The sequence below is a fragment of the Hippopotamus amphibius genome, chromosome 5 (assembly GCF_030028045.1).
Source record: "Hippopotamus amphibius kiboko isolate mHipAmp2 chromosome 5, mHipAmp2.hap2, whole genome shotgun sequence".
Taxonomy (NCBI): Eukaryota; Metazoa; Chordata; class Mammalia; order Artiodactyla; family Hippopotamidae; genus Hippopotamus; species Hippopotamus amphibius.
Genome location: NC_080190.1, coordinates 101488796 through 101514231, shown reverse-complemented (window position 1 = coordinate 101514231; position 25436 = coordinate 101488796). Strand labels below are relative to the sequence as shown.

The following is a 25436-nucleotide window of genomic DNA, read 5'->3' as shown; positions in this document are numbered from 1 at the left end:
CTACCTATTCTCAACTATAACCTGTGAATGCTAAAACTGACACGGCTTTAGCATGACAAAGGGAGCCAATTAAAATTCAGCCAAAAGCAAAACAAGCATACAGCTGTCATATCCTTTGTTAAAACCCTCGTATTGATCAATGTGACACACAGTACATCTTGAATTGAACAAATGGCTCAGAGAAGAGAGACTAATGGCGCGGCACTGCTAAGGAGGCATGATAGGCTCAGGCTACCTAAATTAAGTGCAGAGAGAGGGGCTTGTCTCCTGTCAAATAAAATTGTTGGAATCAAATAGGCAAGAAGTCAGCTATGCTTCTGAGTGAGTGGTATCATCATAAAAACACCCATGAACTAAAAGAGACTGTGACTTCTTGAGACTTGGGCCACTAAACTTCCATGGGTAGAAAGCAGACCGAGAATGCATCTCAGCCCCCAAAGAGCATGATCTCTAATATTCCTTTCAGATGTAACCAAAGAAAATAATAGAAAGGAAGACTTCTCAGAGGGCAGTTAGAGCCTGTGGGAAATAATGAACTTCAGAGCCATCCCCAGGGGTGGAATCAGAGAATTATCAAGGAACATTCCACCTTTAGGTGACCTCAGACTTTTATGGACCATTGACTGTTGTAGCTGCCATTCTTCCCTTCTCTGATTGAGAATACTTATTGCAATTATCTTGATCTTGCTCAGCCACTGTATATTGGATGTCTATGGGGTTGATAATTTGTTAATAGGCCTCCAGACCAATATAAAAACCATCATTAACCCCTGGATTTTGAGCCTGAGCCATGACTAGTAGGATTATCTCCTATGGGGAGTGGGTAAGTGTGGTCTACATACATGTGGGAGTTGAGAAAAGTAAATATTTGTTATATTTAATGTCCCTCCCTAGAAGCAGGTTATACTAACCCAACCCACTGATGTTAGGCTTCTACATGTGACTTTCCTTGGCCAATGAAAGAAGTGAAATGAACAGAGCCACAGCTGAGCTTAATGGACATAAAGCATGAACAAGAAATAAATGTTTGGAGTCATTTGTTACTATAGCATAACCTATGCTATGCTGACTGATATAATATATAGTCATTAATTAATTGATTTAATATTTATTAAATAACTACCATATGCCAGGCATTTGAGATACAAAGATGTTGTCAGAGGAAAGCAAATGTGGTAGAGTAAAAGGGCAACTACTTATACCCAATCTGAGTGCAGAATACATGCTGAGAGTTCAGGGTATGGAATTAGAAAATGCACTTCTATTGCTTAAGATTTAACCATATATATTTGTATGTGTGTATATTTTTAAACCATGGGGACCAGAGTGGGGTGGGCAGTACTATGACATATGTAGCATAATCTCTTAGATCAGTATTTCCTATCAAAAATTCACATTTTAGACTTCCAATAAAGCTTTATTACTGCATAAAAGGAAGGAAGGAAGGAAGGAAGGAAGGAAGGAAGGAAGGAAGGAAGGAAGGAAGGAAGGAAGGAAAGAAGGAGGGAAGGAAGGAAGGAAGGAAAGAAGGAAGGAAGGAAAGAAGGAGGGAAGGAAGGAAAGAAGGAAGGAAGGAAGGAAGGAAGGAAGGAAGGAAGGGAAAAATGCAAAAGCATCCTCAGAGCAGCAGGGAATCCCTAGCTGGCTTTGTTGCTGCTATTTATAGCCTGCCCTGCTTCTGTAAGACTGGGTCAGCGCTGAATGCCAGGGGCAAGATGGCATCCTTGACAGAAGCAAGATAGTGTAGTAGGGATGTTTTTTAAAAGCTGAACCTAAAAACTCAGAGAGTGTATAATGGAATAATTTTTACTTTTGATGGGACTGTGTTGTGAACTCTTAAATGTCAAAAAGACTTTGAATTGAAGAGATACAACAAGTGCACTTGGTCAAGTGAAATAAGCACAACCAGCCACTTTGCCTTTCTTTCAACGCATTTTAGTCTGGGCATTGCAGTGCTGATGCTGCATGCTCCGTAAAGGTCAGTGCTCACTAGATCTTTATTTGGAAAGATTATCTGTCATCACAATGTCTTATAGTACAACTTAAGTGACAGGGTCAGAAACAAATCCTGAACTGTAGATCAAAGAAATATCTTAGAAGGGTAAAAGGGATTAATCTTGATTCTTGGGTTCTCATAATCATTACACAGAACTGCTAATTATTTGTGATACCTTCCTCCAAAAAGGCTCTATTTTGTTGTTTTTGTTTGTTTTTTCTTAAGTGTTTGTTAAGAAACCAGATTGATTATCATACAGTTTCTTTCTGGCTGACTAATAGTCCTAGCCTTTCAATTCTCTTTTAATTCACTTTGGTTTTTATTCTATCTGAATCTACAAAAAGCCACTAAGTGTTCAGGAAGTTCTTGCCTTTAATGACTTTGGCCCTGGCTGTGCAGGAAGACTTTGTTTCCTCGTTGGACTAACTACCACATCTTTGCTAGATATTTCACAATGTATCAGAGCATTATTTTTAATAATTTTGGTAATAATACTTTTATTGTTCCCTTTATTAAGCACACAGGCATTTACCAGGCCCAAGCTTAGCACTTAGTAAATATTTATCAATGTGTTCCTCAGAATACAATAAACAGAACTTCAAAACAGTACGAATAGAGATCATTTAAAAAATATTCCTTATTATATACCTTTCTTAATTACTTAAATACACTGAAAATTTTTTGTAGTTTTTTGGGTTTTTCAAACCATTTTTTTAGATTGAAGTATACTTAGTTTACAATGTTGTATTCGTTTAAGGTGTACAGCAAAATAATTCAGATAGATGATAGATAGATAGATAGATAATAGATTCTTTTTCAGATTCTTTTCAATTATAGGTTATTACAAGATATTGAATATAGTTTCCTGTGCTATATAGTAGGTCCTTGTTGTTTATTTTTTATATAGTAGTGTGTATATGTTAATCCCAAACTCCTAATTTAAACCCCTCCTCCCTATCCACTTTGGCAACCATAAGTTTGTTTTCTAAGTCTGTAAGTATATTTCTGTGTATCATTTATATCATTTAAAAAATTTTTATTGAATTATGTTGATTTACAATGTTTTAGGTGTACAGCAAAGTGATTCAGCTATATATATTCTTTTTCAGATTCTCTTCCATTATTTTCCATTATAGGTTATTACAAGATATTGAATATAGTTCCCTGCGCTATACAATAGGTCCTTGTTGGTTATCTTATGTGTTTTTTCTTTTTTGTTAATTTTTATTGGCAAATGGTTGCTTTACAATGTGGTGTTAGCCTCCACTGCACAACAAAATGAATCAGCCATGCATATACAGATATCCCCTCCCTTTTGGACTTCCTTCCCATTTAGGTTACTACAGTGCATTAGGTAGAGTTCTCTGTGCTATACAGTATGTTCCTGTCAGCTATCTATTTTATACATAGTATCAATAATGTATATGTGTCAACCCCAGTCTCCCAATTCCTCCCTCCCCACCCCCTTTCCCCTTGGTATCCATACATTTATTCTCTACGTCTTTGTCTCTATTTCTGCTTTGCAAATAAGATCTTCTATACCATTTTTCTAGATTCACGTATATGCATTACTATCCAACATTTGCTTTTCTCTTTCTGACTTTACATTTCCACCAGCAGTGTATGAGGGTTCTCTTTTCTCCACACCCTCTCCATCACTTATCGTTTCTAGATTATTTGGTGATGGCCATTCTGACTGGTGTGAAGTGATACCTCATTACAGTTTTGATTTACATTTCTCTAATAATTAGTGATGTTGAACATTTTTTTCATGTGTTTTTTGGCCATCTGTATGTCTTCTTTGGAGAAATGTCTGTTTAGGTCTTCTGCACATTTGGGGGTTGTATGTTTTTTTGATATTGAGTTGCATGAGCTGCTTCTATACTTTGAAGATTAATCCTTTGTCAGTTGCTTTGTTTGCAAATATTTTCTCCCATTCTGAGGGTTGTCTGTTTGTCTTATTTATGGTCTCCTTTGCTGTGCAAAAGCTTTTACATTTCATTAGGTCCCATTTGTTTATTTTTGTTTTAATTTTCATTACTCAAGGAGGTGGGTCAAAAAAATGTTGCTGTGATTTATATCAGAGTGTTCTTCCTATGTTTTCCTCTAGGAGTTTCATAATGTCTGGTCTTACATTTAGGTCTTTAATCCATTTTGAGTTTATTTTTGTGTATGGTATTAGGGAGTGGTCTACTTTCATTCTTTTACATGTAGCTGTCCAGTTTTCCCAGCACCAATTATTTACGAGACTATCTTTTCTCCATTGTATATTTTTGCCTCCTTTATCATAGATTAGGTACCATATGTGTGTGGGTTTATCTCTCGGCTTTCTATCCTGTTCTGTTGATCTATATATCTGTTTTTGTGCCAATACCATACTGTCTTGGTTACCGTAGTTTTGTAGTATACTCTAAAGTCAAGGAGCCTGATTCCTCCAGCTCTGTTTATCTTTCTCAAGATTTCTTTGGCTATTTGGGGCCTTTTGTGTTTCCATACAAATTTTAAGATTTTTTTTTTTTGTTCTAGTTCTGTAAAAAATGCCATTGGTAATTTGATACGGATTGCATTGAATCTATACATTATTTTGGGTAATATAGTTATTTTCACAATGTTGATTCTTCCAATCCAAGAACATGGTATATCTCTCCATCTTTCTATGTCATCTTTGATTTCTTTCATCAGCATTTTATAGTTTTCTGAGTACAGGTCTTTTACCTCCTTAGTTAGCTTTATTCCTAGGTATTTTATTCTTTTTGATGTCATGGTAAATGGGATTATTTCCTTAATTTCTCTTTCTGCCCTTTCATTGTTAGTGTATAGGAATGCAAGAGATCTCTGTGTATTTATTTTGCATCCTGCTGCTTTACCAGATTCATTGATTATCTCTAGCAGTTTTTTGGTGGCACCTTTAGGATTTTCTGTGTGTAATATCACGTCATCTGCAAACAGTGACAGTTTTACTTCTTCTTTTCCAATTTGGATTCCTTTTATTTCTTTTTCTTCTCTGATTGCCATGGCTAGGACTTCCAAAACTATGTTGAATGATAGTGGCAAGAGTAGACACACTTGTCTTGTTCCTGATATTAGAGGAAATGCTTTCAATTTTTCACCATTGAGAATAATGTTTCCTGTGGGTTTGTCATATATGGCCTTTATTATATTGAGGTAGGTTCCCTCTATGCCCTCTTTCTGGAGAGTTTTTATCATAAATAGGTGTTGAATTTTGTTGATTTTTTTTTCTGCATCTATTGAGATGATCTTATGGTTTTTATTCTTTAGTTTATTAATATGGTATATCACATTGCTTGATCTATGTATATTGAAGAATCCTTGCATCCCTGGAATAAATTCCACTTGCTCATGGTGTATGATCCTTTTGATGTGTGGTTGGATTCTGTTTGCTAGTATTTTGTTGAGGATTTTTGCATCTATGTTCATCAGTGATATTGGCCTACAATTTTCTTTTTTTGTGACATCTTTTTCTGGTTTTGGTATCATGGTGATGGTAGCCTCATAGAATGAGTTTGAGAGTGTCCCACCCTCTGCAATTTTTTGGAAGAGTTTGAGAAGGATAGGTGTTAACTCTTTTCTAAATGTTTTATAGAATTCACCTATGAAGCCATCTGGTCCTAGACTTGTGTTTGTTGGAAGATTTTAAATCACAGTTTCAATTTCATTACTTGTGATTGGTCTGTTCATATTTTCTATGTCTTCTTGTTTCAGTCTTGGAAGGTTGTACTTTTCTAAGACTTTGTTCATTTCACCCAGCTTGTCCATTTTATTGGCATATAGTTGCTTGTAGTAGTCTTTTATGATTCATTGTATTTCTATGGTGTCAGTTGTATCTTCTCCTTTTTCATTTCTAATTTTACTGATTTGAGTCCTCTCCCTTTTTTTTTTTTTTTTTCTTGATGAGTCTGGCTAAAGTTTCATCAATTTTGCTTATCTTCTCAAAGAACCAGCATTTAATTTTATTGATCTTTACTATTATTTTCCTAGACCATCTGCTGCATTCTCCTTTGATCCCCCAAACTTCCTTTTCTGTCCTAGCTGATTTTCCCTCCATGAGGGCGTCTTTTTATTTTTTTTTTATTTTTTAGGGGGTACACCAGGTTCAATCATCTGTTTTTATACACATATCCCCATATTCCCTCCCTTCCTTGACTCCCCTCATCTCGAGTTCCCCCCACCCTCCCCACCCCAGTCCTCTAAGGCATCTTCCATCCTCGAGTTGGGCTCCCTTTGTTATACAACAACTTCCCACTGACTATTTTACAGTTGGTAGTATATATATGTCTGTGCTACTCTCTCGCTTCGTCTCAGTTTCCCCTTCACCCCCCGCCCCCTCCCATACCTCGAGTTCTCCAGTCCATTCTCTGTATCTGCATCCTTGTTCTTGTCACTGAGCTCATCAGTACCACTTTTAGATTCCGTATATGTGAGTTAGCATACAATATTTGTCCTTCTCTTTCTGACTTATTTCACTCTGTATGACAGATTGTAGTTCTATCCACCTCATTACATATAGCTCCATCTCATCCCTTTTTATAGCTGAGTAATATTCCATTGTGTATATATGCCACATCTTCTGTATCCATTCATTTGTTGATGGGCATTTAGGTTGCTTCCATGTCCTGGCTGTTGTGAATAGTGCTGCAATGAACATTATGGTACAAGTTTCTTGTTGGATTATGGTTTTCTTTGGGTATATGCCCAGGAGTGGGATGACTGGATCATATGGTAGTTCTATTTGTAGTTTTTTAAGGAACCTCCAAATTGTTTTCCATAGTGGCTGTACCAACTTACAGTCCCACCAACAGTGCAGGAGAGTTCCCTTTTCTCCACACCCTCTCCAACATTTGTTGTTTCTAGATTTTGTGATGATGGCCATTCTGACTGGTGTGAGGTGATACCTCATTGTGGCTTTGACTTGCATTTCTCTGCTGATTAGTGATGTTGAGCATCTTTTCATGTGTTTGTTGGCCATCTGTATGTCTTCTTTGGAGAAATGTCTATTTAGGTCTTCTGCCCATTTGTGGATTGGGTTATTTGCTTTTTTGGTATGAAGCTTCATGAGCTGTTTGTATATTTTGGAGGTTAATCCTTTGTCCGTTGTTTCATAGGCAATTATTTTTTCCCATTCTGAGGGTTGCCTTTTAGTCTTGTTTATGGTTTCTTTTGCTGTGCAAAAGCTTTTAAGTTTCATGAGGTCCCATTCATTTATTCTTGATTTTATTTCCATGATTCTAGGAGGTGGGTCAAAAAGGATGTTGCTTTGATGTATGTCATAGAGTGTTCTGCCTATGTTTTCCTCTAGGAGTTTGATAATGTCTGGCCTTACATGTAGGTCTTTAATCCATTAGGAGTTTATTTTTGTGTATGGTGTTAGGAAGTGTTCTAATTTCATTCTTTGACATGTTGCTGTCCAATGTTCCCAGCACCACTTATTGAAAAGGCTGTCTTTTTTCCATTGTATACTCATGCCTCCTTTGTCAAAGATAAGGTGCCCATATGTGTTTGGGCTTACTTCTGAGTTCTCTACTCTATTCCATTCATCTTCCTTTCTATTTTTGTGCCAGTACCATACTGTCTTGATCACTAGGGCCTTGTAGTATAGTTTGAAGTCAGGAAGCCTGATTCCACCAACTCCATTTTTCCTTCTCAAGATTGCTTTGGCTATTCGGGGTCTTTTGCATTTCCATACGAATCATAAGATTTCTTGCTCTAGTTCTGTGAAAAATGCCATTGGTAATTTGATCGGGATTGCATTGAATCTGTAAATTGCTTTGGGTAGTACAGACATTTTCACTATGTTGATTCTTCCAATCCAGGAACATGGTATGTCTCTCCATCTGTTTGTGTCGTCTTTGATTTCTTTCATCAATGTCTTAAAGTTTTCTGCATACAGATCTTTTGCCTCCTTAGGCAGGTTTATTCCTAGGTATTTTATTCTTTTGGTTGCAATGGTGAATGGGAGAGTTTCCTTCATTTCTCTTTCTGCTCTTCCATTGTTAGTGTATAGGAATGCAAGAGATTTCTGTGCATTCATTTTGTATCCTGCTACTTTACTAAACTCATCAATGAGTGCTAGCAGTTTTCTGGTAGAGTCTTTAGGGTTTTCTATATATAATATCATGTCATCTGCAAAGAGGGACAATTTGACTTCTTCTTTTCCAATTTGGATTCCTTTGATTTCTTTTTCTTCTCTGATTGCTGTGGCTAACACTTCCAAAACTATGTTGAATAATAGTGGTGAGAGTGGACACCCTTGTCTTGTTCCTGTTCTTAGAGGGAATTCTTCCAGTTTTTCCCCATTGAGAATGATGTTGGCTTTTGGTTTTTCATATATGGCTTTTATTATGTTGAGGTAATTTCCTTCTATGCCCATTTTCTGGAGAGCTTTTATCATAAATGGATGTTGAACTTTGTCAAAAGCTTTTTCTGCATCTATTGAGATGATCATATGGTTTTTATCCTTCAAGTTGTTGATATGATGTATCACGTTGATTGATTTGCGTATATTGAAGAATCCTTGCATCCCAGGGATAAACCCCACTTGATCATGGTGTATGATTTTTTTTAATGTGCTGTTGGAGTCTGTTAGCTAGTATTTTGTTGAGGATTTTTGCATCTATATTCATCAGTGATAGTGGTCTGTAGTTTTCTTTTTTTATGATATCTTTGCCTGGTTTTGGTATCAGGGTGATGGTGGCCTCGTAGAATGAGTTTGGGAGTGCTGCGCCTTCTGCAATGAGGGCGTCTTTCTTAATGTGGAGATCTTTGCTCACCTTCAGCTTACCAGGGTTGCTGGTCTCTGTTTTGATCCTCTTTTTTCCTTTCTTTCTTTCTTTCTCTCCCTTTCTTTCTTTCTTTCTTTCTTTCTTTCTCTTTCTTTCTTTTAGGTGTCCGAAGTCTACCACTACTGTTCAGCAGGAGCTCTGTGGGAATTGTTCCATTTGTAGATGTGTTTTTGATGAACTTGTGAGGAGTGGCAAATTCCACATCCTTCTATTCCACCATCTTGACCTATATCATTTTTTTAGATTCCACATTTTAAATTTACTGATTTTTTAAACCAGAATTTTCTCAAATTAGTACCTATCAGCATTTCACAAAACCAGTGCCTTGTGGTACCCACTTGGGAAAAGGCAATATTGTGTCAATTCTTTTTTAAAGGAACCTGGGAAGGTAGACATTTTTATCCTCATTTATAGATATATAGTTAGTTAATTTCAGAATGATTAGAATTCTTGCTCAGTTGGACAAGTTATCAAATAACAGGATTTGACATCAAATATAAGGCCTTTCAACTTGAGGATGGAAGATGACTTAGAGGACTGGGACGGGGAGGGTGGGGGGGACTTGAGGGAGGGTGGGGGGGAGTCAAGAGAGGGAGGGAATATGGGGATATGTGTATAAAAACAGATGATTGAACTTGGTGTACCCCCAAAAGAATAATAAATAAATAAATAAAATTAAAAATATATATATAAGGCTGATTACTAGGCCCATGCTCTTAATCACTCTGTTGTTATTACTTCAACATTGCTCATGTTTAAAAAAGAACTTATTTTAAACCAAATATTTTCTGACATTTAGCTTTTCCAATCCCCACAAATTGATCCATGTCAAATGCATCGCTTGGATTTGAAGAGAGAGAAGATTTGCAATATTCTATAATCTCCCTAGCCAGATATTTCACTTTATAGAAATTTTGTGACACATCCCTTTTGGTGACTCAGTTTAATGGTGTTCTGAAACAGTCCCATACAGGCTACTGAGAGTCAATTGTTAAATTTCCAGAAATTTTCTGAGTTAAATAGCCATTATTCAAAATTAAATTACATAAACCTGTAGTTAAATGTTATATTACAAAACAAAGGCAATAAATGCTCCCGACTCATCAATTCCTAACTATTTTACAACATTTCACCATTATCTGTGACATTGGGGTTGTAGGGGAGCAAAATTTTCCACCCCAAAATGTCTCTTTAGTATATGGATTATTTTGAGCTGAAAACAATTAAGAAACAAAAAACTCAGTAAGTCTTTCTTTTTACCTCCCCTTTAGCTGTCTAGTGCTGAAACTAACACAGTGTTATAAATAAACTATACCTCAATAAAAATAAAAATAAAGAATAATTAAAAATTTAAAAATTAAAAAAAACAAAACAAATGAAAGAGTTTAAAGAAAGGGCCTATTCCTGGAATAGAATATGGGCCTAGTGTTGTGGGGCAACTCTAGGCAACTGTGTTCAAATACAGGAGACTAAGAAATCAATATTGATAAAATAGCTTCTTTGACTCTTTAAATTTCAATAAAAATCTTTCTAAAAATTGAATTTAAAAGTATTTAAAATATTAAATTCATTTAGACGATATTTGGCGCTTGCTGTTTTCTGACACAAGTGCTTTGATGATTTTTTATTTTTAGCTCATAACAAAGTCTTTATTAAATTCTTTTCATTTTATTTTTTCTTTCTTTTTTCTTTTTTTTTTTTAATGACCTAAATTGTGCTTGTCTCCTTTGAGCCGGAGTTGAACCGACAACCTAAGGATGCCTCTTCATGAAGAGTGTCAGCTACAGTCCTCCGCTCTACCAGCTGAGCTATCGAAGGGACTATTAAATTCAAGATATTGCAGCTGTGAGAGGTGGCAGTTTCTCTCAAAGTGCTTCCTTAATCAAATTATAGCACAAAAAGTGTAAAATTGCCACTCTTACAAGTGCTGTGATGAGTGGCTGGACTCCTGGAGGTCAAGGAAGGCTTCTCTGAGGAAGTAGTACTCTGAGGTGTGAAACACTAGGAGGGAGGAGGAGGGAGGGTGAGGTGCCTTTTGGGTAAAAGGAGTGGCATGTGAAAAGGCCCTGTGGTGAGAGGGAACACGGAAAGTACAAGGGAAAGAGGCTTTTGAGTATGGAACAAAGAAAGCAAGAAGAAAGGGGTTTCCAGATGAGGCTAGAGAGGTAGCGATGACTCAGATCTACATCTAAGCCATGTTGCCAATTATTGTCTTTCACTCTAAGAGCAATGGAGAACCCTAGGTTGGAGGTGGCAGTAGGGGTGGGAGGGAAGCAGTGCAGACTGATCTGAATAAGGTAAGGTGTGCATTCTACAGGGTAAAGAAACAATGAGGGAGGATGCAGTGTGGAGGCAGGTGGATCAGTTAGGAAGCTGCTCCCAGGTAGGTAAGAGAACAGAATACTTTAGAATAGAGAAGTAGTGGTGGAGAAGGAATAAAGTGGATGGGAACATTCAGGAGGTAAATCACCAGGATTTTATATAATCTCTACTGAAACACAAACATTAGTGTTTCTCACAGAAGAATAAAAAGGCCATTGGATAGGCCTCACTAGGGTGTGTGCAGTAGTTTTTTTTTCTAGCAGCTGGAGGGCATTTGTGCTTGTCAGACACACCTTCGCCATGTTCTCATGTGGATCTAGAAACTGAGTCTGAAACACAAGCTTACATGCATCATCTGTGTCCAAGAAACAGAGCAAAGCACATCAGCTCAGACATGAAAAAGTCAGACCCCAAGTTTGCCTTTCAGGCTCCCATGGAGGATACCACTGTGCCAAATGCCATGCTCCATACCTCTTTCTCTCTGAGCTCTCAAGTCTTCTCCTATAGGAAGGTGGTTGGTTAAGACCTTCACCTTTCATACCTTTAGATTAGTTTTTTGTTATTTGGGTCCAGTAACATCAAAATATATTTGTACTTTAAACAAACTTAGCATACAGAAATTAAAAAAATCAAACGTTGAGAACGTTAAATTTATTGCCAGTATAATTTCTGTGTCCTATATATTGTGAGTTAGTCAGCTGTCTTAAATAATTTGAAGGCAGACACTTTTTTACTTGATTTTTAAAATATTTTTATATTGGGGAATGTTTTCAACTAACAAAATTAAAATTAACATCACCCACTTTCCACATCTATTTTCCTTATACCATACACCTCACCTTTCTCTCTCTCTCTCTCTCTCTCTGTCTGTCTGTCTTCTGGTTAGAAATACACTTTCTGGTGTTTCAAATAGCTGTGAAAACTCAGAAAAAATATACATATATTTGCTTAGAGGACACTAAGAAATGGCAAATTACTCAACTTCGAAGCTTTCAAAAATCAATTGTGCAACAGAACTCTTTAAGTTTCCACTTAAATGACACATAAGTCTCCAAGACAAAGAGTATTGTTGGCATTTTTAAAAGGTTCTCTTAAGTTTCTGTTTTTTCCCCACAAAAGAAGTCATCCTCTTTGCCTTTTTGTTTTGTTTCATTTGTCAATTAGAACATGATGGGAATGTGTATGCTGTTGAGTTGGCTGAGAGAAGCTATGACATTGATTCTGTTAAATAATATACTCCATTGGGTGTTGAGTGAAGTTTATTGTTTTTGAAAACCGCTATCAGGTTCTTAAAGCTGTGTGTGAAAGGTAACAATTACCTTTCATTAGGTAATTGTTCATCAAAATCATTGTGTCCTTATGTCCTATTATTGATACAAGGGTTTCTCTACTTGGTGAGGAAAATCCTTGGGTTGAAATTTATTTTTTTAAGAGGTAAGAGCTATTATGGCTCTAATCATGAATGTACCCTAGATGTGTTTGCTCTTCAGTTTCAGTATATGTCTTATATCCTCTACACATAGTGGTCAGTTTAATGTTATACTCTAGTGTGTAGGAGGGCAAGACACAGCCATGCTACCTCTGTGTCACCAAACTCACAGAACAACTCTAAGGAAGATTTCATTTGGGAACTAATGGAACAAAAAACAAGAAATCTCAGTGAAAATAGAGACTTATACTTTGATTTTATCCCACTTTTTACACCCAGACGAGAAAGGAAATGCTAAACACTGTATCAGAAAAAAAATCACAGAATCTTACTTGTAATGCATATTGTCAAAAACTTTATTGCATTTCCTATCCTGATGCCTTTTCACAGATAATCAAGGACATGGCAGCTGTTGGAAAAAAAGAAAGGAAGGAGGAATATTCTCGGTTTTACAGGGAAGTAATCATGACTTAGCCAAGTAAAATGAGGATCCAAGAAGGTAAATATCCACGTTCACTATTAAATGTTTTGTAATTACAAGACTTTTCCTACGATATGTCTGAAATTGGAAGAAGTAACATCTTTGATCAATTACCCTCTGCTAAGTACTTTGTATGTTTTATTTTATTTAATCTTCACAATAAGTTTGTTAGAAGGATGCCACTGTTAGCTTCATTTGCAGGTAAAGAATCAGGGTACAGAAATAGGGAGTTACAGGGTTAGTTAGTGGCAGATCCCAGATAAAAGTGTGGTAAAGACATGTTCTCAATTTGTTGAACCAGCTCCTTATAAATATGTTATGAAATGGTGAAATATATGCCTGTTGTGAAAAGGGTATCATGTAAGCTTCAGCACTTTGTAAAAGAGACGTTCCCTTCTCAAATGTTGTATAAATCTATCTCTGCCTATTTTGCCGTATTTATGCATGAGTATGTGTGTTATGTTTCACTAAATAGGATTACGCTGAAGACTAGAAGCCAGGGCTTTGTACTTCAAATCACTGTAGAATTCAGTGAAGAAATATTAAAAAGAAACAACATACAAATTAACCCTCTATTTCGCCCCTGTTCATTCTCAAGGGAAATTAAATTGTCTTCCAAAATCTGGATAAAGGATAATGTATAATAGCAGTAACACAGATTTGGTCAGGATAGATAGCACTGAGTCACAAGTTTAAACAACTAAGCTTTATTCTTAGAAAGCATGACTGTAAGAAACTCGAAATCTCTACTAATAATCCCTGGCTCCCTTTACTAAGAAATATAATTAAAGCCTTAAGCTCTTTAAATAATGGAGTGCTGTTTCTCTGTGCCATGACCTCACAAAGTGAACTATATGTTGTGGGTACAGTTGTATCCGCGTGTGTGTCTTATTTCCCACCCATCCCTGTTAACAAATAGCTCCAAATATTTTCATTAAAAAAATTATCTGTCCATAGTTAAATTCAAAGGAACAAATTAAACAAGGCAAACCACACAGTGAATCCTAACTCTTAATATAGCGCCTCACGAAGATAGATTGCTCTCTAATCTAAAAAGGACTGGGTTATATGATTTGTTTTAACCTCTTCAGTGAAGTGTAGACAGACCCTGTTGGCACAATCCCACAGTCAAAATGCAGGGTATTTCTTCTGTTTCCTTTTGTGATCCTTTGCCAAACAATGCCTATCTAATTAAGCTCCTCTCAGTCAGTGCATTAATTTTAGGTAGAATTTTGAGAGATTTTAAAACCTCACACTGTACAGCTCACTCATCGACCAGCCGAGGTGCACACATACATGTGCTCACAGCACTTTAAGAGCATGTGGTTTTCATAGCATCCTTGTGAGAAATGTACCACTTCCTGAATGTGAATCCTGTCACCACCTTTGTAACCTTGGGCAAGCCGCTTCAATGCTTTGAGTCTCAGTTTTCTCATATTTAAAATTGAAAACCCAGTAACTGTGATGACTTTAACTAATATGTTTCAAGTATTTCAAATGTGCCAGACACTGTCCTAATCACTTTACAAACATTAACTCATTTAATCCTCACACAGCTCTAGGAAGTAGATATTATTATTATTATTTTAAGATAAAAAAAATGGAAGCACAAAGAAGTTAATTTACTCAGGCATATACAAGACAACTGTCTCATCTTTATTTCAAATGTTGATATTTTCTTTACCATGGATTTATCTGTGTTACTTCTGATTTTTTTAAATATTGCATTAAGATATTATTTATCTTCATAGTTGAACTTTTTGTTACCCCCTTAATTTTGTACCTGAAGAGAGTGCCTTCTTGCCTTACCCTGGTCCTTGGCCTTGAATTACTTATCTCTAAGGGTCATTGTGGGCCTTGGATGATGTATGTAAAATACTTTGCATTGCCAGTAGCTTGTTAAGTGGTAGCTGTCATTACTATTATTCTTTCATGTAAATGAGGAAAAAGGAGATCTAAGTAACTTTTATAAATAAACATATAATGGCACATAATGAAGAAGAATTTACAGGTCTTACCTGTCTCTTCACATAATAGTACACACTTTAAAAGTTATATACTACTTGCTATAGTTACCAAAATATATATAATGCTTTCTCCTTTTACAAAATAATATATAATACAGTAAATATGTAGTACATAAGTAAATATATATGTAAATATATAATACATGCATATATATTTATACGTGTGTATATATATATATGGTTTGTGCTTTACAAGAAAAAGATTACGTAAAGTATTTTTACCTTCTTTTTAATATACAAGAAAACAAGGACTCGGTGGGATTAAGTGGTTTGCTCAAAGGACACAGCTAACAAATCATGAAAAGCTTTACACTGTCTTTTGCACTCATTTAAGGGAAACTCTTAGTAACCACAAGAGCCACTTTCCTGCCTCAAATCTATATAATGTCAGTTCAGCACAGAACTTCTGCCCACTCCACCTTCTATTCTTCTGAAGATAAAGTGATGAAGGGGATGGAATGGATGGGGAAATGCTACAAATTACTGAATCCCACAAATCCTTTCTTTTCTCCCTAAAGGAGCCGTAACTGCTGCCCCTGGAGGGGCCAGGCTAGGATAAGCCCCAGTGGAGGTGATGGTTGTATTTAGCAATGAAGTAAAGAATTAATTTTTTTTTTCTTTGTTGCTTTTACATTTTCAAAGTTGTCTGTCAGAAACTGCATTAGTTTTGTAACTTGATTTGGGAAATGGTAAAAAACTAAAGACTCAAAATGTTCAGTCTGAGGGTCTTTAAACTCCATTATCCTTTATTGATATACCTAGAAAACTTGGGGAAATGATTGTTGTGATTTTATTTCCTCAATTAATTTAATTTTAAGTTTTATTTTCAGCCTGGGCTTTATGATTATCTGACCTTGTCCTTTCGCATTTCAGATTTTGATTATAGGTCCCTAAATATGGAAAGCAATTAATCACAGTGCAAAAGAAAATGCCCTTAATCTTTCAGAAACAACACTGAGTCTTATGACTTCTGAAATCAGCTGTTCATACTTTGCTCTTATAGAGAAAAGACAGTTTTTGTGCCATTTTGCAAGAAAAGTGGAAACAGCAAAGATACAATGTATAGCATCAATAAAATAGTCATAAAGTGTTTTTCTCTTAAGCTTCCATCTAAAACAGTCTTAACTCTATGGATTCTCTCTTTTTTATTATTCTAATACTATGAGATAAACCCTACCACTCAAGTATTTTTTTTAAAGAACAGCGTTATGCAGTTTTTTATATTTATTACTTTATTTTTGGCTGCGTGGGGTCTTTTATTGCTGCATGCGAGCTTTCTCTAGCTGTGGCGAATGGGGGCTACTCTTTGTTGTGATACGCGGGCTTCTCACTGCAGTGGCTTCTCTTGTTGTGGAGCAGGGTCTCTAGGCACGTGGGCTTCAGTAGTTGTGGCTCGCGGGCTCTAGAGCGCAGGCTCAGTAGTTGTGATGCACGGGCTTAGTTGCTCCACAGCATGTGGGATCTTCCTAGACCAGGGATTGAACCGTGTCCCCTGCATCGGCAAGTGGATTCTTAACCACTACGCCACCAGGGAAGTCCCCTCAAGTATTCTAAATTCTAATCTTTTTTTTTTCTTTTATTATTTTTTTATTGGTGTTTCTCACTTTGAAGTCAAAACACCAAGCTCATAAAATAGGGAAGAATTATAATTAGCAACCATGGAAAAGTCAGTGAATACTTGGTATAGGATAAACTGACTAGTTTCCATAATTTAATATTCATCATTGAGCATTTCTTTGATCAGAAGTATCACCTAGAGGCTGAGTGGACACTGGAGCCAGATTGCTTGGCTTTGCATCTGCAAGCTCTGTGACAGTAGGCAGGTTCTTTAATCTCTCTAAGTCTCAGTTTTGTCCTTCATAAAAATGGGCCAAATAATCATATATATCTCATAGGATCTCTTTGAGGATTAAGGTAGTTAATTTATTAAAGCACATAGAACAATGCCTGGCACATGGCAACTACTCTGTAAATGTTAGCTATTATTTTGACGGTCAGAACTGAATAAAATGCTTTATGGTGTAGGGGTCCAGAAGGAGCCTCCCAAAGAAAATTTTGTCACTTTTGCATGAGGATTATTTTGAGCTAGAAGCAGTTGAGACCCTGCAGTTTCAAAAGAAACTACCACCCCTCATTAAGCTACCTAGAGAAATTTAAATTGGGTATTTTTCTCAGAAAAAGAGTTATTACTGGAGGTAAGTTTTACCTACATGGCTGCATCTATAAGGCAGGGCACACATCTAATTACCAAACATCTACTCTTCTTGTCATCCTGTGAATGACCTTCTTGCCCTTGGAAGCCCCAGGCCCCTATCCCATTCCTTAGCTCAGGATGACCTATAGTCTTCATTTTACTTTTCTGTCTCTGAACTTCTCTTATGTGTAGAGTTCCCATATGTGTAAAATTAAATTTGATTTTCTCCTGTTAATCTGTCTCATGTCAATTTAATGCTTAGACCAGGCAGGAAAAACAGGTAGAGGAAAGTTTTCTCTTCTCCAACAATGGTTACTATAATGAAGCTGTAAGGTAGCTGTTAGCCCCAGTTTTGTTCATGAGGATTACTCACACTCTATGAAGGTTGGCTGCAGTATGAAATAATAAGGAAGGTTATGACTTAGGTTATGGTATGGCCACCTACTGTTTTCCCTAAACAGTAAACCAGTAATTAACACATTCAGTCATTCATCTACGCATACGTAATTTCGTGTGTCCTTACCACTGTGAAAACATTGAAGAAATAACATTTTACAGATACAAACACAGAAACATTGAAGAGAATTCTCAAGGTTTTTGGAAAGACTAAGTTTGGACAAGTCAGAAAAAGCTTGAGTTAAGCCTCGTATGAAGCGTAGGACTTGGATTTTGGAAGAAATGGAAAGTCCGTACAGTCAGAGAAATAGCGCTCAGAAGGCAAGGCAAGGGGATCATATTACTATATTGCTAGTTTAAAGTGTGACTTCATCAAATTTCATGAGAACAGAGACAACTCCCATCTTGTTAAACAGGATGTCCTTGGTCATAAGCATCATGGTGATAAGCACAGCAGGTATTTAATAAATATTTATTAAATGAATGAATGAGAATGAGCAGTGCATTAGGGTATAGACCAGCAATAGGACAGGCAAAAAAGTTCCTTTTGTAAGTTGATCCCTGGACAGAATGGAGGAGAGCTATGAAAAGGAACTGTAATTCCAGTTGGAAAACTTACCTAATAACTATTTTATCCCTTTGTTTAACAACATTATTTACTTTCAGTTGCTTCAAATGTAATAATTTATATCACAATTTCTCTTAAATCTCCCCTTCCCCTGAACATTCAAAGAAAGAAAATTTGAAGTCAATTAAGTAGAGTAATTTCCCTACGGATATACACCCAGAATTGATTTCCTATTGTAAAAAGAATATAAAACTTTAGAAAACATTTTACATCTGTATGTTTTTTTTTTAATTTAGTTTTTATTTCTGTTAAATTTTTACATACACACACAAACACACACAGAGCCAAGTTTTTACCTACATTTTTTCCCCACAAGCTGTGAAAAAATGGAACAGTTTCTTGAAGGTAATCAACTCGCAATTTTTTTGCTACCCAATTTTTTTGCTATCCAAAAGCAACCATTTCCAACTTTTTAAGTTACTTATTTGGAGATTTACCACCACTTCTCTTAATAAGTGCTGACATTCTTTCTTCTTAATTTTTCATACTGGATCGTTATTTATGGACTTCTCCCTGTGAAACAGGACTGGGTCTCGCTCATTCTCTCCACACTCCTGCCCACAACACTTGCCCTGTCCGCAAGCACTGAATATCATTATGTAGTAATTTTTATGAGATCAACATTCAGTATGTGTCTTAATATGACTATAATGCTAAACCATGTAGTATAACATAATCATTTTTAAATTCTTGTACAAGTCACTACCTCATTTCATAAATAATTATATACATTTTTGTTTGAATTGTTTTCTACGTAACTATCACTAATTCAATACTAAAATTCACCCCCCCCCCAAGTTGTGTAAATTTCCTCTCAATATATTCAAACATTTGAGTATTTCAAACTCTAGCAGAGCCTTCTGACCTGCTCCAATCTGGAATGGTGGTGTGTGGGATGACCGACAGCTATCATTTTAGAGTCTCCCTTCACAATACTCCTGGAAGTTCCCTTTGCCTCTGTTATGTGAGACGCCTTGATTCCTGAATTCCATGTCTACCTCTTCCTTGGTTCACTTGCTCTTTTGAAGAAATACAACTTCTAGTAGATTCCTTATAATTGGTATAGAATGTAAATTATCGACATATTGCATATCCAGGAATATCTTTACATTCACACTTAATAATTTGGCTTAAAATAGAAATACGTATTTTTCAGAATATCGAAGATATTGTTATATTGCCTTATATTTTCCAATGTAGTTTTAGATACTTTTTGTCATTCTTCAAAGGAATTCTTTACGCTTTACTCTTTAGTAATGGACTTTCTCTATTCTTCCTTCCTTCTTTCCTTCCTCCCTCCTTCCCTTCCTTTTCTTTCTTCTTTTTTCTTTCTTCTTTCTCTTTCTTCCTTTCTTTCTCCCTCCCTTCCTTCCACTTTCCTTCCTTCCTTCCTACCTTCCTTTCTTTCTTTTCTCTTTCTTTCTTTCTTTCTTTCTCTCTTTCTTTCTTCTGTCATATCTTCTTTCTATCCCCAGTTGTCTAAATTTTCACTCACTGTGGATTTATCCTCATCTGTTTTGCTCACTATTTTGTCAGACCTTTTAATTCACAAACCAATGTCTTTCAAGTCTGGGAATCCTTTTTGAATTACTTTATTTGTTATTTATTTCCTTGTTTTTCTCATTCTAGACCTCTTATTATTCAGATGTTGTATTTCCAGAATTAACCCCTAATTCTTTTATTTTTTCTTTCTAAATTTTCCACCTCTATTTTTGCCTTACTTCCTGGGATATTTCCTTATCATTATTGTCTAACCCCTCTGTTACATCAAAAACATGCATTAGAAAGAAAAAAAAACACTGAAAATCAATGGTCTAAGCATCCATTTCAAGATGTAAAATCAGCAAATTAAGTCAAAGAAAGTAAAAAGAAGGAAATAGAATTAAGAGCAGAAATAGAATTAGAAAACAAACATTTATAGGAGAGCTCAAAAAGGCAAAAGTTGGTTGCTTTGGAGAGAAAACTAAAATGGTGACAAAACCCTTGGAATACTTAACAAGAAAAAAAAAGACAGAGGAAACACAAATAACAATTGTCAAGAATAAAAATGTCATCACTACATGTCCTACAAAAATTAAAACTATAATAGACAATATTACGAACAAGTCTGAGCAAAAAATGTTTAGATGAAATGAGCAATTTCTTAGGAAAATGGGACTTTTCATAGGAAGAGAAAAATCTGAAGAATTATATAGTTATTAAATAAGCTAATCCATTATTTTAAACATTTCTGTAAATCAGAGGAAGGACTACGTTTCGTGAGACCCAATACTTACACAACTTTGAAGGCCTTATTTAAGAAAAAAAGGCAAAATTAGAAATACAAAATTGAAAATTTCTTTGGATGAAAAAATAAATCACAACAAAACATAGGTTACAAAAAACTGCCCAATATCAGAGTAAGACCACATCCAGAAAAATAGTATATTACTTTTACTAATTAGTTGCCTGACACACTTCTAATAATTTTATTCTATATCACTTGTCTTAAACACTTTGATCACCTTCATAAATAACAATAATTTTGTAATATCATCTATGTATTCTGAGAATAAGATAATTTGAGTCTTTTTTCTAGTTGATCAAATTGTGTCATTTTATTTCTGATAGGTTAGTAAAGTTTCATATTTATGACTAATTATTGTAGTACCACATAAACTTTTAGAATTATTGTCAAATTTGGGAGAAACTTTTGTCCATTTTCTTTAATATGTGTTATAAGATTTCAGGGAATTATCAAGTGTATTCCTGACAGTATTAGGACTTTAATTTTGAGAATAACTACATTCTCTGCTTACAGTCTATGTATCTCATGGATGATTGGAGAATTTTCCATGTGTCAGCCTCAAGATCCACATTTGTCATCTTCTGGTGCCAGGTGCCATAGGATAAGACTACAGTGCAATATGACCTTTGCCTCTATAGCTTTGTGTCAGGACACTTGGTAAGGCAGTATAATGTTAGATTTATGGTAAATCTACTTCTCACACAAAGACTATTCCAGATCCAAAAGGCTTCACAAGGAAATTCTTCCAAACAGTTAATGAAGAAATTGCATCAATCTTTCACAAATCCTTCAGCAAATAAAAGTGGAGGGGTAGTCCCCAACTTGTTTTACAAAGCTATTAAAATTCTGATCCTGAAATCTAACAAGGACATTGCAAAAAAGAAAAAATTGCAGTCAATTTCTCATGATTATAAATGTAACAATATTAAACAGAGTATTAGCAAATTAAATCTAATAATATATAACATGAACAAGTTGGGTTTAGTCCAAGAATTCTAGGTCTCAAATTAACCTTTGAAATTAATCAGGGTAGTTCAACACATTAGTGGTATAGAGAAGAAAACTCACATGACTATCTCAATAGATGCATAATTGCCTTCATGAAAATGTAATATTTACTCATAATAATAGTCATTAGCAAACTAAGAAAAAAGAAAACTTCCTTAATCTGGTAAAGGACATCTATAAAAATCTTACAGCAAAATTAATGTGAGATCAGGTATGAGATAGGAATACCTACTAGTTAAAACTGTACACAAGGTCTCAGCCAGTGCAATAAGACAAGAGAAAGAAAGAAAAGAGATGGATGAAAAGAAATAAAACTTTTCATTCACAGATGACGCATTTGGGTATGTAGAAAACCCAAACAAATTTACCTATAGGCTTTTAGAAGTAGTAAGGGATCTTATATATATGGATATAAGATTTCTACATAAAAGCAACTGTATTTTTACAGAAAAACAACATCAATTAGACATTAAAAAATTTAAAGATATAAATGTAAAAAACAAATCCTATCAAATACCTATGAACTGAAAAACCTCTATGAAAAAAACAATAGAACATGGTTGAGAAATTAAGGAGGATATAAATAGAGACATATACCATGTTCATGTATTAAAAGCTTCAGTAATATGAAGGTCTGATTCCCCCCAAAATAATGACATCAACGCAGTCCCATGAAAAAATCTCTCCCAGCTCCTGTACCATTGCTAGCTGGGTAAACACGGGCAAGTTAATTTCTGTGTCATTCTTCTCATCAGTTGAAGGGGCGAGTAATAGAATCTACCTCATAGGTTGAAGCATAGTTATCAGGGAATTGATGCAGTGGTCTTCTGGTTTTGAAACTTTGCAGAAGTAAGATATTTAAAGCACAATAGACAACCAAAGTCACAATTAAACACGAAACCTGCAACACTCCAGTTATTCATCTATGATACCTCCTTCTTCATAAAAAGGCATCTGAAAATCTAAATTTTTTTAAATAAGGATTTCATTGGGTGAGTATAAAATCAAGAAAGGGATTCAAAACAGCTTCTCTCAAGTGTAGCGAAGTTAGATGAAATAACTCTGCCACCCACGAAGGTCTGTCTCTTTAGTGAGAAGATTGCTTTCCCTTCCCAAATGCAGTCTCTGTCACTCACTCAGCTAGTGCTGTGTGACCTCTGTGGCTCTCGTCTACCAATACGCTGTCTTTCCTGCCGACCACTCCTTCTTACTTCAGATGCAGTCACTTTCTTTAGATGTACTCAAAGTCTGCACTGGTCAAAGGCAGATTTTGTCTTTAGACCTGGAGGCATTTTCTCTTCTCCCATGACGTGCTGATTTAATTAAGCAATTTCTCAGAATTTCCTGGCCGAGCCCGCAAAAGACTATGAAATTCTCTACTTCCATAAATCCCCAAGCATTCAGACATCACCTGTGTAGGCAATCTTTTACAAAATACAGCTTTTCTCAACTTAATCCCCATTTTAGTATAGAGGATATGGATGTTTGAAACACTGGAAATTACTGGAATTACAGACAGGAAGTTTGTTTTCAAGTACTATTTTTAATGTTCTTTGAAATATGGCATTGTGTGGATCATAACGATGGGGCAGAAATACAGAGCAGCCTATAGGTGGTAGGAAAAGGGTGTAGTTCCAGCATAGACTGGAATAGTTAAGTGTGCCAATTATACAATCAGCAAGGCAGAGACAAAGCACTTGCCGTATGATCCCACCCACAGCTGCATCGAAGACAATGGTTTGGTTCCAAAGGAAATCCCACAGTGGACTGTGGGAGGATATGGTCGCCCTCACTGTGTCATTTGCAGAGACCGAGCAGATTCCACCTTCTCTTCTTTGCCATTTATTGTCTCTGACACACACACATTAGTTCAAAGCTTTTAGAAATCTAAATTATCTCTAGTCCTCCGTAGGAACAAATTCTATGATTAGTTCCTTAAGTGAAACAAATTCTACGTGACAATATACTTACGTTTTATTCATTCATTTGCCCCCTCAGCTCTCAAAGATTACTCATCGTGTTAAATGTGTCAAGAGCTGGTCAACAAATTTGTGCTCACTTTATTTAATACATTTTCTTTTCTAGATTTCATCTTTCATCCTTCTTAATCTTCAAGGTTACAGGCTGAGTTCTAAACCCTACTAAGGGGCTAATACGGGAGTTATTGATCTGGTACTTAGAGGAATCATGACAACTCTTATAGTAGAGAATTTTAGAGAGTTTTAAAAGGGCAGCTTAACATGTGTTAACTGAAAAAAAAATGCACAACCTAAAAGCTGAGAATTATGCTTTATTCGGCTGACAAAACTGAGGACTTAAGCCCAGGACACAGCATCTCAGATAACTCTGAGAGACCCTTCCCAAGAGACAAGGAGACAGGATATATAGGAATTTTTGCAACAAAGACCAGGTAGTCAGAACATCAAAAGATTACTGTTAATTAAAGGAAACCAGATATCTCAAGTTAAGGAATTTAGGGCTTTTCTATGTATGGGAAAATGCAAGAATCTGGGCTCACTGAAATCATTCCTTTGATAAGTACCTCAGCTATCTGAGGCCAGCATCCCCTGCTTTCTCATCCTGAGTCTCCTCAGGGTGCACCCTTGGGGGTGGCTGCAGCAGGTGACTGCTAGATGGCGGGCATCCTGCCTCCATCCCAAACTCGCTTAGAGCTCACCATCGTCAAGGAGGCTGTAATGTGATGGCTTGATGGCTGCAGCATCCTTTGTTTACTGATACGGCAGGCAATATTTTTCATTCACACTAGTAATTAGTAACGTTTATACAACATAGAGAATGAGACAGTGACTTAATAGCCTTGGGAGAAGATGACTATATTCGTTTTATAACAAATTATCACAAATTTAGCAGCTTAAAACAACACAAATTTATTATCTAACCATTTCTGCAGGTAGAAGTCCAGGCATGGTGTGGCTGGATTGCTGCTCAGGATCTTCCCAGGCTGAAATCAAGGTGTCCGCCTGAGCTATGGTTTTCACATGGGGCTTGAGGTCTTCCTCCAAGCTCACTGGTTGTTGAAAAAATTCATTTCCTTGTGGCTGTAGGACTAAGGCCTCAATTTTTCTGCTAGCTTTCACCTAGGGACCATTCTTAGTTCCTAGAACTGCCTACAGTTCTTGGCCACATGGCCCGCATAGGTAGTTTACACACAGAGGTTTGCTTTGCGTTCTTCCAGGCCAGTGGAGCACATCTCTCTGATTTTCTCTTCCTGACCAGAAAAACTCTTTGCTTTTAAAGGGTTTGCCTCATTAGGTCAGGTTCACGCAGGATAATCTCCCAATTTTAAGATCAAATGATCTGGGAACTTAATTACATCTGAAAAATTCCTTCACTTCAGTAAACTGATATTTAATTGAATAACTAGGAGAAAGTGTGAGTATGCCAAGAACCTGGAATCTTGGGGACATCTTAGAATTCTACTTATCAAAATGATCTAGGAAGAAACGGAGATTATTTAATGCTAGACTTGTAGAGCGGCAGTCCCCAACCTTTTTGGCACCAGGGACCAGTTTCGTGGAAGACAATTTTTCCATAGATTGCGGGGGCGGGGGGGCATATGATGGTTCAGACAGTAATGTGAGCAATGGGGAGTGGCAGATGAAGCTTCCCTCACTTGTCCGCCACTCACTTCCTGCTGTGCAGCCCAGTCCCTAACAGGCCTCGCACCGGTAGCGGCTCAAGGCCCGGGGGTTGAGGACCCCTGATCTAGAGTATAAACAGAACAAGCTTATTCTGATGGGTGGATGTAAGTGATGAAGTCACAGCTTAGTCTAGGTGCAACTTGCCTCTCACTAGAGGCTTCTGGGCCAAGAGAATGTCCTCTCCAACAGCCTTACCCATTTCCTTT

The 25436-nt window shown here is 36.3% G+C and overlaps 1 non-coding gene across 1 annotated transcript; it reads right to left on the bottom strand.

The window, feature by feature from the left end:
• Positions 1-10519: 10519 nt before the first annotated feature.
• Positions 10520-10614, bottom strand: TRNAY-GUA (transfer RNA tyrosine (anticodon GUA)). Its single transcript has 2 exons — positions 10578-10614; positions 10520-10555 (listed from the first exon to the last, which is right to left on the bottom strand). It is a non-coding gene; the product is annotated as a tRNA-Tyr (tRNA).
• Between the last annotated feature and the right edge of the window lie 14822 nt (positions 10615-25436).